The sequence below is a fragment of the Bufo gargarizans genome, chromosome 1 (assembly GCF_014858855.1).
Source record: "Bufo gargarizans isolate SCDJY-AF-19 chromosome 1, ASM1485885v1, whole genome shotgun sequence".
NCBI lineage: Eukaryota > Metazoa > Chordata > Amphibia > Anura > Bufonidae > Bufo > Bufo gargarizans.
Window position 1 is genome coordinate 267,994,729 of NC_058080.1, and position 12,805 is coordinate 268,007,533.

Genomic DNA, 12,805 nt, shown 5'->3' on the forward strand with positions numbered 1-12,805 from the left:
ACAACAGACCGACGAGTGGTTGCTGCCGGTGAGCCTCAAGCCCGGCCTGGTGGTGTGTGATAATGGGCGAAATCTCGTTGCAGCTCTGGGACTAGCCAATTTGACGCACATCCCTTGCTTGGCGCATGTGCTGAATTTGGTGGTGCAGAAGTTCATTCACAACTACCCCGACATGTCAGAGCTGCTGCATAAAGTGCGGGCCGTCTGTTCGCGCTTCCGGCGTTCACATCCTGCCGCTGCTCGCCTGTCTGCGCTACAGCGTAACTTCGGCCTTCCCGCTCACCGCCTCATATGCGACGTGCCCACCAGGTGGAACTCCACCTTGCACATGCTGGACAGACTGTGCGAGCAGCAGCAGGCCATAGTGGAGTTTCAGCTGCAGCACGCACGGGTCAGTCGCACTACAGAACAGCACCACTTCACCACCAATGACTGGGCCTCCATGCGAGACCTGTGTGCCCTGTTGCGCTGTTTCGAGTACTCCACCAACATGGCCAGTGGCGATGACACCGTTATCAGCGTTACAATACCACTTCTATGTCTCCTTGAGAAAACACTTAGGGCGATGATGGAACAGGAGGTGGCCCAGGAGGAGGAGGAGGAGGATGAGGAAGAGGGGTCATTTTTAGCACTTTCAGGCCAGTCTCTTCGAAGTGACTCAGAGGGAGGTTTTTTGCAACAGCAGAGGCCAGGTACAAATGTGGCCAGCCAGGGCCCACTACTGGAGGACGAGGAGGACGAGGATGAGGAGGAGGTGGAGGAGGATGAGGATGAAGCATGGTCACAGCGGGGTGGCACCCAACGCAGCTCGGGTCCATCACTGGTGCGTGGCTGGGGGGAAAGGCAGGACGATGACGATACGCCTCCCACAGAGGACAGCTTGTCCTTACCCCTGGGCAGCCTGGCACACATGAGCGACTACATGCTGCAGTGCCTGCGCAACGACAGCAGAGTTGCCCACATTTTAACCTGTGCGGACTACTGGGTTGCTACCCTGCTGGATCCACGCTACAAAGACAATGTGCCCACCTTACTTCCTGCACTGGAGCGTGATAGGAAGATGCGCGAGTACAAGCGCACGTTGGTAGACGCGCTACTGAGAGCATTCCCAAATGTCACAGGGGAACAAGTGGAAGCCCAAGGCCAAGGCAGAGGAGGAGCAAGAGGTCGCCAAGGCAGCTGTGTCACGGCCAGCTCCTCTGAGGGCAGGGTTAGCATGGCAGAGATGTGGAAAACTTTTGTCAACACGCCACAGCTAACTGCACCACCACCTGATACGCAACGTGTTAGCAGGAGGCAACATTTCACTAACATGGTGGAACAGTACGTGTGCACACCCCTCCACGTACTGACTGATGGTTCGGCCCCATTCAACTTCTGGGTCTCTAAATTGTCCACGTGGCCAGAGCTAGCCTTTTATGCCTTGGAGGTGCTGGCCTGCCCGGCAGCCAGCGTTTTGTCTGAACGTGTATTCAGCACGGCAGGGGGCGTCATTACAGACAAACGCAGCCGCCTGTCTACAGCCAATGTGGACAAGCTGACGTTCATAAAAATGAACCAGGCATGGATCCCACAGGACCTGTCCGTCCCTTGTCCAGATTAGACATTAACTACCTCCCCATAACCATATATTATTGGACTCCAGGGCACTTCCTCATTCAATCCTATTTTTATTTTCATTTTACCATTATATTGCGATGCTACCCAAAGTTGAATGAACCTCTCCTCTGCCTGTGTGCTAGGCCTAAATATATGCCAATGGACTGTTGCAGTGGTGGCTGACATGAAGCCTGATTCTCTGCTATGACATGCAGACTAATTCTCTGCTGACATGAAGCCAGATTGTCTGTTACGGGACCTCTCTCCTCTGCCTGGGTGCTGGGCCTAAATTTATGACAATGGACTGTTGCAGTGGTGGCTGACGTGAAGCCTGATTCTCTGCTATGACATGCAGACTGATTCTCTGCTGACATGAAGCCAGATCCTCTGTTACGGGACCTCTCTCCTCTGCCTGGGTGCTGGGCCTAAATTTATGACAATGGACTGTTGCAGTGGTGGCTGACGTGAAGCCTGATTCTCTGCTATGACATGCAGACTGATTCTCTGCTGACATGAAGCCAGATCCTCTTTTACGGGACCTCTCTCCTCTGCCTGGGTGCTGGGCCTAAATTTATGACAATGGACTGTTGCAGTGGTGGCTGACGTGAAGCCTCATTCTCTGCTATGACATGCAGACTGATTCTCTGCTGACATGAAGCCAGATTGTCTGTTACGGGACCTTTCTCCTCTGCCTGGGTTCTGGGCCTAAATTTATGAAAATTGACTCTTACAGTGGTGGGTGACGTGAAGCCTGATTCTCTGCTATGATATGAAGACTGATTCTCTGCTGACATGAAGCCAGATTGTCTGTTACGGGACCTTTCTCCTCTGCCTGGGTTCTGGGCCTAAATTTATGAAAATTGACTCTTACAGTGGTGGGTGACGTGAAGCCTGATTCTCTGCTATGATATGAAGACTGATTCTCTGCTGACATGAAGCCAGATTGTCTGTTACGGGACCTTTCTCCTCTGCCTGGGTTCTGGGCCTAAATTTATGAAAATTGACTCTTACAGTGGTGGGTGACGTGAAGCCTGATTCTCTGCTATGATATGAAGACTGATTCTCTGCTGACATGAAGCCAGATTGTCTGTTACGGGACCTTTCTCCTCTGCCTGGGTTCTGGGCCTAAATTTATGAAAATTGACTCTTACAGTGGTGGGTGACGTGAAGCCTGATTCTCTGCTATGATATGAAGACTGATTCTCTGCTGACATGAAGCCAGATTGTCTGTTACGGGACCTTTCTCCTCTGCCTGGATTCTGGGCCTAAATTTATGAAAATTGACTCTTACAGTGGTGGGTGACGTGAAGCCTGATTCTCTGCTATGATATGAAGACTGATTCTCTGCTGACATGAAGCCAGATTGTCTGTTACGGGACCTTTCTCCTCTGCCTGGGTTCTGGGCCTAAATTTATGAAAATTGACTCTTACAGTGGTGGGTGACGTGAAGCCTGATTCTCTGCTATGATATGAAGACTGATTCTCTGCTGACATGAAGCCAGATTGTCTGTTACGGGACCTTTCTCCTCTGCCTGGGTTCTGGGCCTAAATTTATGAAAATTGAATCTTACAGTGGTGGGTGACGTGAAGCCTGATTCTCTGCTATGATATGAAGACTGATTCTCTGCTGACATGAAGCCAGATTCTCTGTTACGGGACCTCTCTCCTCTGCCTGGGTGCTGGGCCTAAATTTATGACAATGGACTGTTGCAGTGGTGGCTGACGTGAAGCCTGATTCTCTGCTATGACATGCAGACTGATTCTCTGCTGACATGAAGCCAGATTCTCTGTTACGGGACCTCTCTCCTCTGCCTGTGTGTGTGCTGGGCCTAAATATATGCCAATGGACTGTTGCAGTGGTGGCTGACGTGAAGCCTCATTCTCTGCTATGACATGCAGACTAATTCTCTGCTGACATGAAGACAGATTCTCTGTTACGGGACCTCTCTCCTCTGCCTGGGTGCCGGGGCCTAAATATCTGAGAATGGACTGTTCCAGTGGTGGGTGACGGGAAGCCAGATTCTCTGCTATGGAACCTCTCTCCAATTGATTTTGGTTAATTTTTATTTATTTAATTTTTATTTTAATTCATTTCCCTATCCACATTTGTTTGCAGGGGATTTACCTACATGTTGCTGCCTTTTGCAGCCCTCTAGCTCTTTCCTGGGCTGTTTTACAGCCTTTTTAGTGCCGAAAAGTTCGGGTCCCCATTGACTTCAATGGGGTTCGGGTTCGGGACGAAGTTCGGATCGGGTTCGGATCCCGAACCCGAACATTTCCGGGATGTTCGGCCGAACTTCTCGAACCCGAACATCCAGGTGTTCGCTCAACTCTACTAAAGACGACTGTCAGTCTCCCTCGGACTGGGGCTCCATGCAAGATCTCACCTTGTGGGGTATCACTGATGATAAGAAAGGTGAGGAATCAGCCCAGAACTACAATGCCATGAAGAGAGCTAGGACCACAGTTTCAAAGGTAACTGTCGGTAGAACACTACAACGTCATGGTTTCAAATCATGCATTGCTCAAATCATCACATGTCCAGACCCGTCTGAAGTTTTCCGATGACCATCTGGATGATCCAAAGGAGGCATAGGAGAAAGTCATGTGGTCATATCCAAAGTAGAACTTTTTGGTCTAAACTTCACTCGTCGTGTTTGGAGTAAAAAGAAGGATGAGTTGCATCCCAAGAACACCATCCCAACTGTGAAGCATGGGGGTGGTAACATCATGCTTTGGGGGTTCTTTTCTGCGAAGGGGACCGGACGACTGCACTGTATTAAGGAGAGGATAAATAGGGCCATTTATTGTGAGATTTTGAGCAACAACCTCCTTCCCTCAGTCAGAGCATTAAAGATGGGTCGTGGCTGGGTCTTCCAACATAACAACGACCTGAAGCACACAGCCAGGATAACCAAGGAGTGGCTCCATGAGAAGCATATCAAGGTTCTGGCATGGCCTTGCCAGTGTCCAGGCCTAAATCCAATAGAACATCTTTGGAGGGAGCTGAAACTCTGTGTTGCTCAGTGACAGTCCTGAAACCTGACAGATCTAGAGTAGATCTGTGTGGAGGAGTGGGCCAAAATCCTTGTTGCAGTGTGTGCAAACCTGGTCAAGAACTACAGGAAACGTTTGACCTCTGTAATTGCAAACAAATAGTTTCTATTTCCAGTTGGCGAGGAGACAGCAAGGATTTAATTTATTCGTTGATGAGATGAAGCAGTTCCTCCCTGGTGTGACTCCATTCGCTGCCATGCTTTGCATAGGTGGTATGCTAGAGGACCACTCTGAACTGTTCCTACAGTGATGGCTGAGGACAAAGTCGAGTATGAGAAGGCAGAGTTGGGCATTGGCGCAGAAATCCCATGATTACAATGTGGAGGCAGTATTGCCATCACCTGGCCAAGTTGCTGGTGTGCCTGGGTCGGAACCACATTTACCCAGTGGGCTGTAAAGGGCATTTAATGTCTTTGACGATAGTTACAGCTCCAGTCCACTCGTCAGCACTAGCATGAACTGTACCAGACGCCAACAGGGTCAAAGACTGGCCTACCTTCTGCTCAACATAAGTGTGCAGGGCTGGCACAGCTTTTTTAGAAAAGTAATGATGGCTTGGGACTCTCCACCTTGGATGGGCACAAGACATGAGTTCTCTGAAATGTCCACAATATGGAAGGAAAGAGAGGGACTGTAGTACCAACAACTTGGCCAGGTGCATGTTCAGCATTTGCACCGTTGGATGAGTGCATGCATACTGTTGTCTCTTCGAAATTGCCCGGGTGATCATTTTCTGGTGAAAGACGTGACAAGGAGTAGGAGGAAAATGATTATCAGGAGCAATAGAAGAAGGCAAACAAGAACAGCTTTGTTCTGCTGAGGTTGGGGGAGACCAGACTGCTGGAGAAGGAGTGCGGGCCGCCGGGAGATGCAGTGTTTGCTGCATCAGGCTGTTTCACTATATTAGTGCCACTGTTTTCCAAGGCAACTTTATGGTGATGCTCCATGTGTTGATGCAGGGTCATGGTGCTAACATTAGCACCCTGACCACACTTCACCTTCTGCCCAAATATCCTGCATACCGCTACACTAATGTCCTCCAGCAACTTAATAAAAAATTCCTACAGTGCCAAGTATTGCATTTTACCTCCACCACTCCTTGCTGACTGCCTGCCGCTGCCTTTATGAACCCGTGCACCAACCTTGAGTCCCCACAGTGTTATCCTGCTGCTCGCTGTGCTCCCCAATATCCCAAAATACTATCCTGAAGAAAAATGTGTGCCCCCATATTAATAGTGCTCCTCAAAGTCCCACCAATAGTAATTCCCTTCTAGAATACCCTTATTAGTAATACTGCCCCCTTCAGTGTCCCCAACAGTGATAATGCTCCCCAAGAATGCCCCCATTAATAATACTGCCCCCTACAGTACCCCAAACTGTGATAATGCTCCCCAAGAGTGCCCCCATTAGTAGAAGAGCCCTCCAGTATTAATAACACCCTCACAGAGCCCCCAGTAGAAATAAGGCCCCATATTGTTTCCCCAGTGGAAATAAAACTAACGTTTCCTGTAGTTCTTGACCAGGTTTGCACACACTGCAACAAGGATTTTGGCCCACTCCTCCACACAGATCTACTCTAAAATCTACAGACCCCTCATTAGTAATAAGGCCCACCATAGTGCACTTAGTAGAAATAAGGCAGATTTATAAGTCACTCCTATAGAACCCTCAGTAGTAATAAGAACACCTAATGTCCCTGGATTTATAACACCCCTACAGTGCCTCCAGTATTTATACTGCCTCATACGCTATTCATGCTCACCCTGAAGTGCCCCCAGTATTTATAATGCCCGCTGAAGTGCCCCCTGTAGGTATATTCCTCGCTCCACCATACAGTCCCATGTAAACAACATCACACCATCTCTCCTGCCCCTCCAAAATACAGTCCTATGTAAATAACATCATACCATCTCTCCAGCCCCCTCCAAAATACAGTCCCATGTAAATAACATCACCTCCTACCCAGCCGCCTTCAACATACAGTCCCAAGTAAATAATATCACCCCTTCCGCTTCCAACATGCAATCCTAAATAAACATCAACCCCTAACATTCAGCCCCATGTAAATAACATCATTCCCACCCACCAGCCACCTTCAACATACAGTCCCGTGTAAATAATTTTGCCCCCTCAAAATACAGTCCATGTACACTGAGCAAAAATATAAACGCAACACTTTCGGTTTTGCTACCATTTTGCATGAGCTGAACTCAAAGATCTGAAACATTTTCTACATACACAAAAGACCCATTACTCTCAAATATTGTTCACAAATCTGTCTAAATCTGTGTTAGTGAGCACTTCTCCTTTGCCAAGATAATCCATCCCACCTCACAGTTGTGGCATATCAGGGTGCTGATTAGACAGCATGAATATTGCACAGATGTGCCTTAGACTGCCCACAATAAAAGGGCACTCTGAAATGTGCAGTTTCATCACACAGCACAATGCCACAGATGTTGCGACGTTTGAGGGAGCATGCAATTGGCATGTTGACTGCAGGAATATCTACCAGAGCTGTTGCCTGTGCAATGAATGTTAATTTCTCCACCATAAGCCGTCTCCAAAGGCGTTTCAGAGAATTTGACGGTACATCCAACCGGCCTCACAACCGCAGACCAAGTGTAACCACACCAGCCCAGAACCTCCACATCCAGCATGTTCACCTCCATGATCGTCTGAGACCAGCGACCTGGACAGCTGCAGCAACAATCGGTTTGCATAACCAAAGAATTTCTGCACAAACTGTCAGAAACCATCTCAGAGAAGCTCAATATGCATGCTCGTCCTCATCCTCAGGGTCTGTACCTGACTGAAGTTCGTCATCGTCACTAGTGAGGAGCGGCAGGGGTCATATTCGAATTTGCGATATTTCGTGAATATTTTGTAGAATATTCGGCGAATATTAGCCAATTCGAATATTCGTTATATTCTACGATTATTTTTTACTCGAAAAATCGACAAGGTAATGATCACGTAATATGCAAATTTTTGCAATGTGAATTTTCGTAATGCGAATTTGTATGGCAAATTTTTCAATTGCCGAGCAAAAACATGATTCCTCCCTGCTTCTTGCTTGTGGGCCAATGAGCCATAGCACTGTGTTGAATATATATTTTTTTTTTTCAAATATTCGTAATATTCTAAAACTAGACTATATTGCAATACAGCGAATATTCGGAAAAAAAAAAACGAATGTAGAGCAATTTAGCTAATATAGTGCTATAACCTTTTTTTAATAGTTGTAATTTTTTTCCAATCTGAACTTCAGATGAGAAAAAAATTACAACTATTAGACAAAGAAGATTATAGCACTGTATTAGCTAGATTGCTCTACATTAGTTTTTTTTTCGAATATTCGCTATATTGCTATATATTCTTGTTTTAGAATATTACGAATATTCGAAAAAACAAATATATTCGATATAGTGCTATATATTAGTTTTTTAGAATATCCATCATTTTTCCCATTTAAAGTCATGATTCCTCCCTGCTTCTTCCTTGTGGGCCAATGAGTCATTGGCCCACAAGCAAGAAGCAGGGAGGAATCATGTTTTTGCTCGGCAATTAATTTTTTTAAATATATATCACTATATTCTAAACATCCCAGTTCTTTCATGGCCAGCATACTCACCGGACATGTCACCCATCGAGCATGTTTGGGATGCTCTGGATTGGCGTATACAACAGCGTGTTCCAGTTCCTGCCAATATTCTGCAACTTCGCACAGCTATTGAAGAGGAGTGGACCAACATTCCATAGGCCACAATCAAAAATCTGATCAACTCTATGTGACGGAGATGTGTTGCACTGTACTATTACTACTACTACCCATTGACAGCCAACCTATTGCCTTGTATGTTCCATGCTATGTTGCTTCTGCTGCAGCTACCTTTGTGAATGCATGCTACGATATCTGTACCGTACCCTTTCCACATACACACTGCACTGCTGCTGCTCCCATTTAAAAGGGAGAAGTTCACATAAAACACTTTTTCTTCTGACAATCAACACTTGTGCGTGTCACATGGGCAGGCATTCTAAACCTAACAAGGCATAATTTTTGGATGCTTGGTATCCCCGCCAAGCCACTTAAATTTTATTTATTTTTTTATCCCATAACACTGTGTGTGTTTAAACACCGTCCTGATAAGGAACAATTTTTTCGAAGCTTTGCAATATGAAAAAGGATTGCAACATGTGCCATTGCAGTGTGTTTTTTAACATGCTATCTGTTAACAACGTAAAACGTTCATTTAGCCATAGTTATGTATGTCTGAGTCACTCAGACATGATTTACTGCTGTCATTGGATTTGAGAACTTGGAGAGGGGGAGGGGAAATGAAAAAAAATCATAAAAAAATAAATGAAAAAAGTTTTGCTAAAAATGTTGAGTCCAATGGTTTAGTCTGAATAGATTCGGGTCCAAACCAAACTTATACAAAAATTCAGCGAACTGAATACCATGTGGTTCTCTCATCTCTAATAGGCATCATGGGTCTATAGAACCATATGAAGCGTCATCACCAGTTACTGTGGGAAAATAGGAGGGGCCACCAGCTAACTCAGCAAGACTGTCCTTCTTCTCCTGATTTCCTTTCCGGCAGCTGCAGAGAGCCCCTAAGGAGCTGGTGCAGAAGATGGAAGTGGTAGTGGCGTCAACAGGTGTTGTGTCACAGTGTGCTCCCTCAGGCTGTTGCTCCCTAGGGATCAGTGCAGTGGAATGGTGGTTTGAAGAATCAGGCCAGAAGTAAACATATAAAATTCTCTTTACTTAGTGCAAAATATAACTTATTTCACATCTAGCGGTATTAGGTACAAAGTGTAGTTTCTGGCATCAGATTAGAAGGTATGGTGGCTGGTTGGATGGCAATTTAATGGTAATTGCAGACACTTGTGGATATAGATGCCCACTGCACTACAGGCTTGATGGTAGTCTAGCCCAGTGTTATCCAACCAGTGTGCCTCCAGCTGTTGCAAAACTACAACTCTCAGCATGCCTGGACAGCCTTTGGCTGTGCGGGCATGCTGGGAGTTGTAGTTTTGCAACAGCTGGAGGCACACTGGTTGGGAAACACTGGTCTTGCCTACTGATTGTTCTAGGTGATGGATGTCTGAAAAGTAGTCCCTCACCTGCAGCAGTCTTTGTAAAACTGTGGTTTTGTTGATCACTCTGCTGTCATGGCAAATTGATGCTTTCTGGAAACAGTGTTCTGGATTCTGAAAATCTCTCTGGAGTGATGGTCTCACAGGAGAATTGACTACTGTTCCTTGGAGTAGGAGATCTGTCATGTGCCTTTCCACTAATTCTCAAGAAGTAGGACCAGTCCACTACTACCAAGAAGGTAGGAACAAAGGGGTTAGCCCTGTTCCATCAACCACTGTCAACCTTTCCCTCTTCTGCTTGAATAAATGGGCAAATATGACATAACATGACATAACAATACATAATAAACATTAAACAATTGCAGATACCCCCAGTTCTGAGACAATACATAGGCAGGCCACTGTCAACGTCATCATCACTTACTGCTTCTCTTGCTCAGACTATGCTCCTTCGTAAGTCATTGATAATGGAATGTGTGGCCATGAAACAACTTTACACGCCCAACAATCCGCCTCTGCACAAGCTTGATTCCCTCATGGCACAAGCTTGATTCCCTACAGCCACCGCTGTACCACTTACTGGATTCTGTTCCCTTTAGGCCTCATGCACACGACCGTTGTTATGGTCTGCATCCGAGCCGCAGTTTTTGCGGCTCAGGTGCGGACCCATTCACTTCAATGGGGCCGCAAAAGATGCGGACAGCACTCCGTGTGCTGCCCGCATCTGTTGCTCCGTTCCGTGGCCCACGAAAAAAATCTAACATGTCCTATTCAAGAATAGGTATTTCTACAATGGGCCGCCTGTTCCGTTCCGCAAATTGCGGAAGGCACACGGTCGGCTTCCGTGTTTTGCGGATCCGCAAATTGCGGACCGCAAAAAATTGAATGGTCGTGTGCATGAGGCCTTAGGGAGTTAATGGAGTGCGCTCAGCCTTGTGCGAAGATACCTAGCCGGCATTATTTCTATTAAAAAAATATATATAAAATTCCTGCCTTGTACTCTGATTTGGTGGCGAATGTAGGTCACTCCTTGCAATTATCGCTGCATGGCAAGTTTCAAGTTACAGTGGACAACTGGAGCAGCTGTTAGAGGCAGGGACAGTACATGTCTTTCACGGCCCACTGGGTCAATTTCTTCACAGCAGCAGTGACACACCTCAGCAAGAAGGCCAAATCCTATTGACACCTCCATGTTTGTGTCAGTCAGGTTCTCACACTAGGCAGTTTTCCCCCTCCTCCACGTCCTCCTTCTAGGTCATCCTCCCGTCTCCAACAGAAACAGGCCAGTGCATTGCTCCCACTCCCCCTCCCTCCCATCATATGTCTAAGACCCCCTGCACACAAACGTGTGCACCCCGTGGTCGTGCTGCGGCCCGCAAAATTCGAGCTGCAATGTATGAACACAGTCCGTGGGGCAGCCGCAGTGGATCGCGGACCCATTCACTTTAATGGGTCAGCAATCCAGCCGTTCCGCAAAAAGATAGGACATGTTTTATCTTTTTGCGGAACGTAAGTACGGGACAAAACCCCTCGGAAGCACTCCATAGTGCTTCTGTAGGTTTCTGTTCCGTGCTTCCATTCTGCACCATTCCACATCTCCGGATTAGCAGACCCATTCAAGTGAATGGGTCAGCATCTGTGTTGCGGAATGCCCACGGAACGGCACCCGCAAATGCGGTCCGCAATACGGCAACGGGAAGCACATGTTCATGAGCAGGGGGCCTAAGGTAAAGCGTTGCTATGCCTTGTTAGAGCTGATCGCCTGAGTGAGATTAGACACACAGCCGATCACTTGCTAAAGTGCATCAAGCAGCAAACATTCTTCTGGCTGGCTCCTTGCCAATTCCAACTGGGCAAGGTAGTCAATGACAGTGACAGGAACATCGTGGTTGTGTTACATTTTGGGGAAATAACACATGCTCCCTGCATGGTGCACATGATAAAACTACACTACGTGCAGAATTATTAGGCAAATGAGTATTTTGACCACATCATCCTCTTTATGCATGTTGTCTTACTCCAAGCTGTATAGGCTCGAAAGCCTACTACCAATTAAGCATATTAGGTGATGTGCATCTCTGTAATGAGAAGGGGTGTGGTCTAATGACATCAACACCCTATATCAGGTGTGCATAATTATTAGGCAACTTCCTTTCCTTTGGCAGAATGGGTCAAAAGAAGGACTTGACAGGCTCAGAAAAGTCTAAAATAGTGAGATATCTTGCAAAGGGATGCAGCACTCTTATAATTGCAAAGCTTCTGAAGCGTGATCATCGAACAATCAAGCGTTTCATTCAAAATAGTCAACTGGGTCTCAAGAAGCGTGTGGAAAAACCAAGGCGCAAAATAACTGCCCATGAACTGAGAAAAGTCAAGCGTGCAGCTGCCAAGATGCCACTTGCCACCAGTTTGGCCATATTTCAGAGCTGCAACATCACTGGAGTGCCCAAAAGCACAAGGTGTGCAATACTCAGAGACATGGCCAAGGTAAGAAAGGCTGAAAGACGACCACCACTGAACAAGACACACAAGCTAAAAAGTCAATACTGGGCCAAGAAATATCTCAAGACTGATTTTTCAAAGGTTTTATGGACTGATGAAATGAGAGTGAGTCTTGATGGGCCAGATGATGGCCGTGGATTGGTAAAGGGCAGAGAGCTCCAGTCTGACTCAGACGCCAGCAAGGTGGAGGTGAAGTACTGGTTTGGGCTGGTATCATCAAAGATGAGCTTGTGGGGCCTTTTTGGGTTGAGGATGGAGTCAAGCTCAACTCCCAGTCCTACTGCCAGTTTCTGGAAGACACCTTCTTCAAGCAGTGGTACAGGAAGAAGTCTGAAAGGTAAGAAAAACATGATTTTCATGCAGGACAATGCTCCATCACACGCGTCCAAGTACTCCACAACGTGGCTGGCAAGAAAGGGTATAAAAGAAGAAAAAATAATGACATGGCCTCCTTGTTCACCTGATCTGAACCCCATTGAGAACCTGTGGTCCATCATCAAATGTGAGATTTACAAGGAGGGAAAACAGTACACCTCTCTGA

General features: G+C 46.7%; 1 protein-coding gene across 3 annotated transcripts in view; it reads right to left on the reverse strand.

Moving 5' to 3' along the window:
* Positions 1–12,805, reverse strand: part of NPFFR2 (neuropeptide FF receptor 2) — a 359,549-nt gene that overhangs the window by 35,211 nt on the left and 311,533 nt on the right. The window lies entirely within an intron of this gene.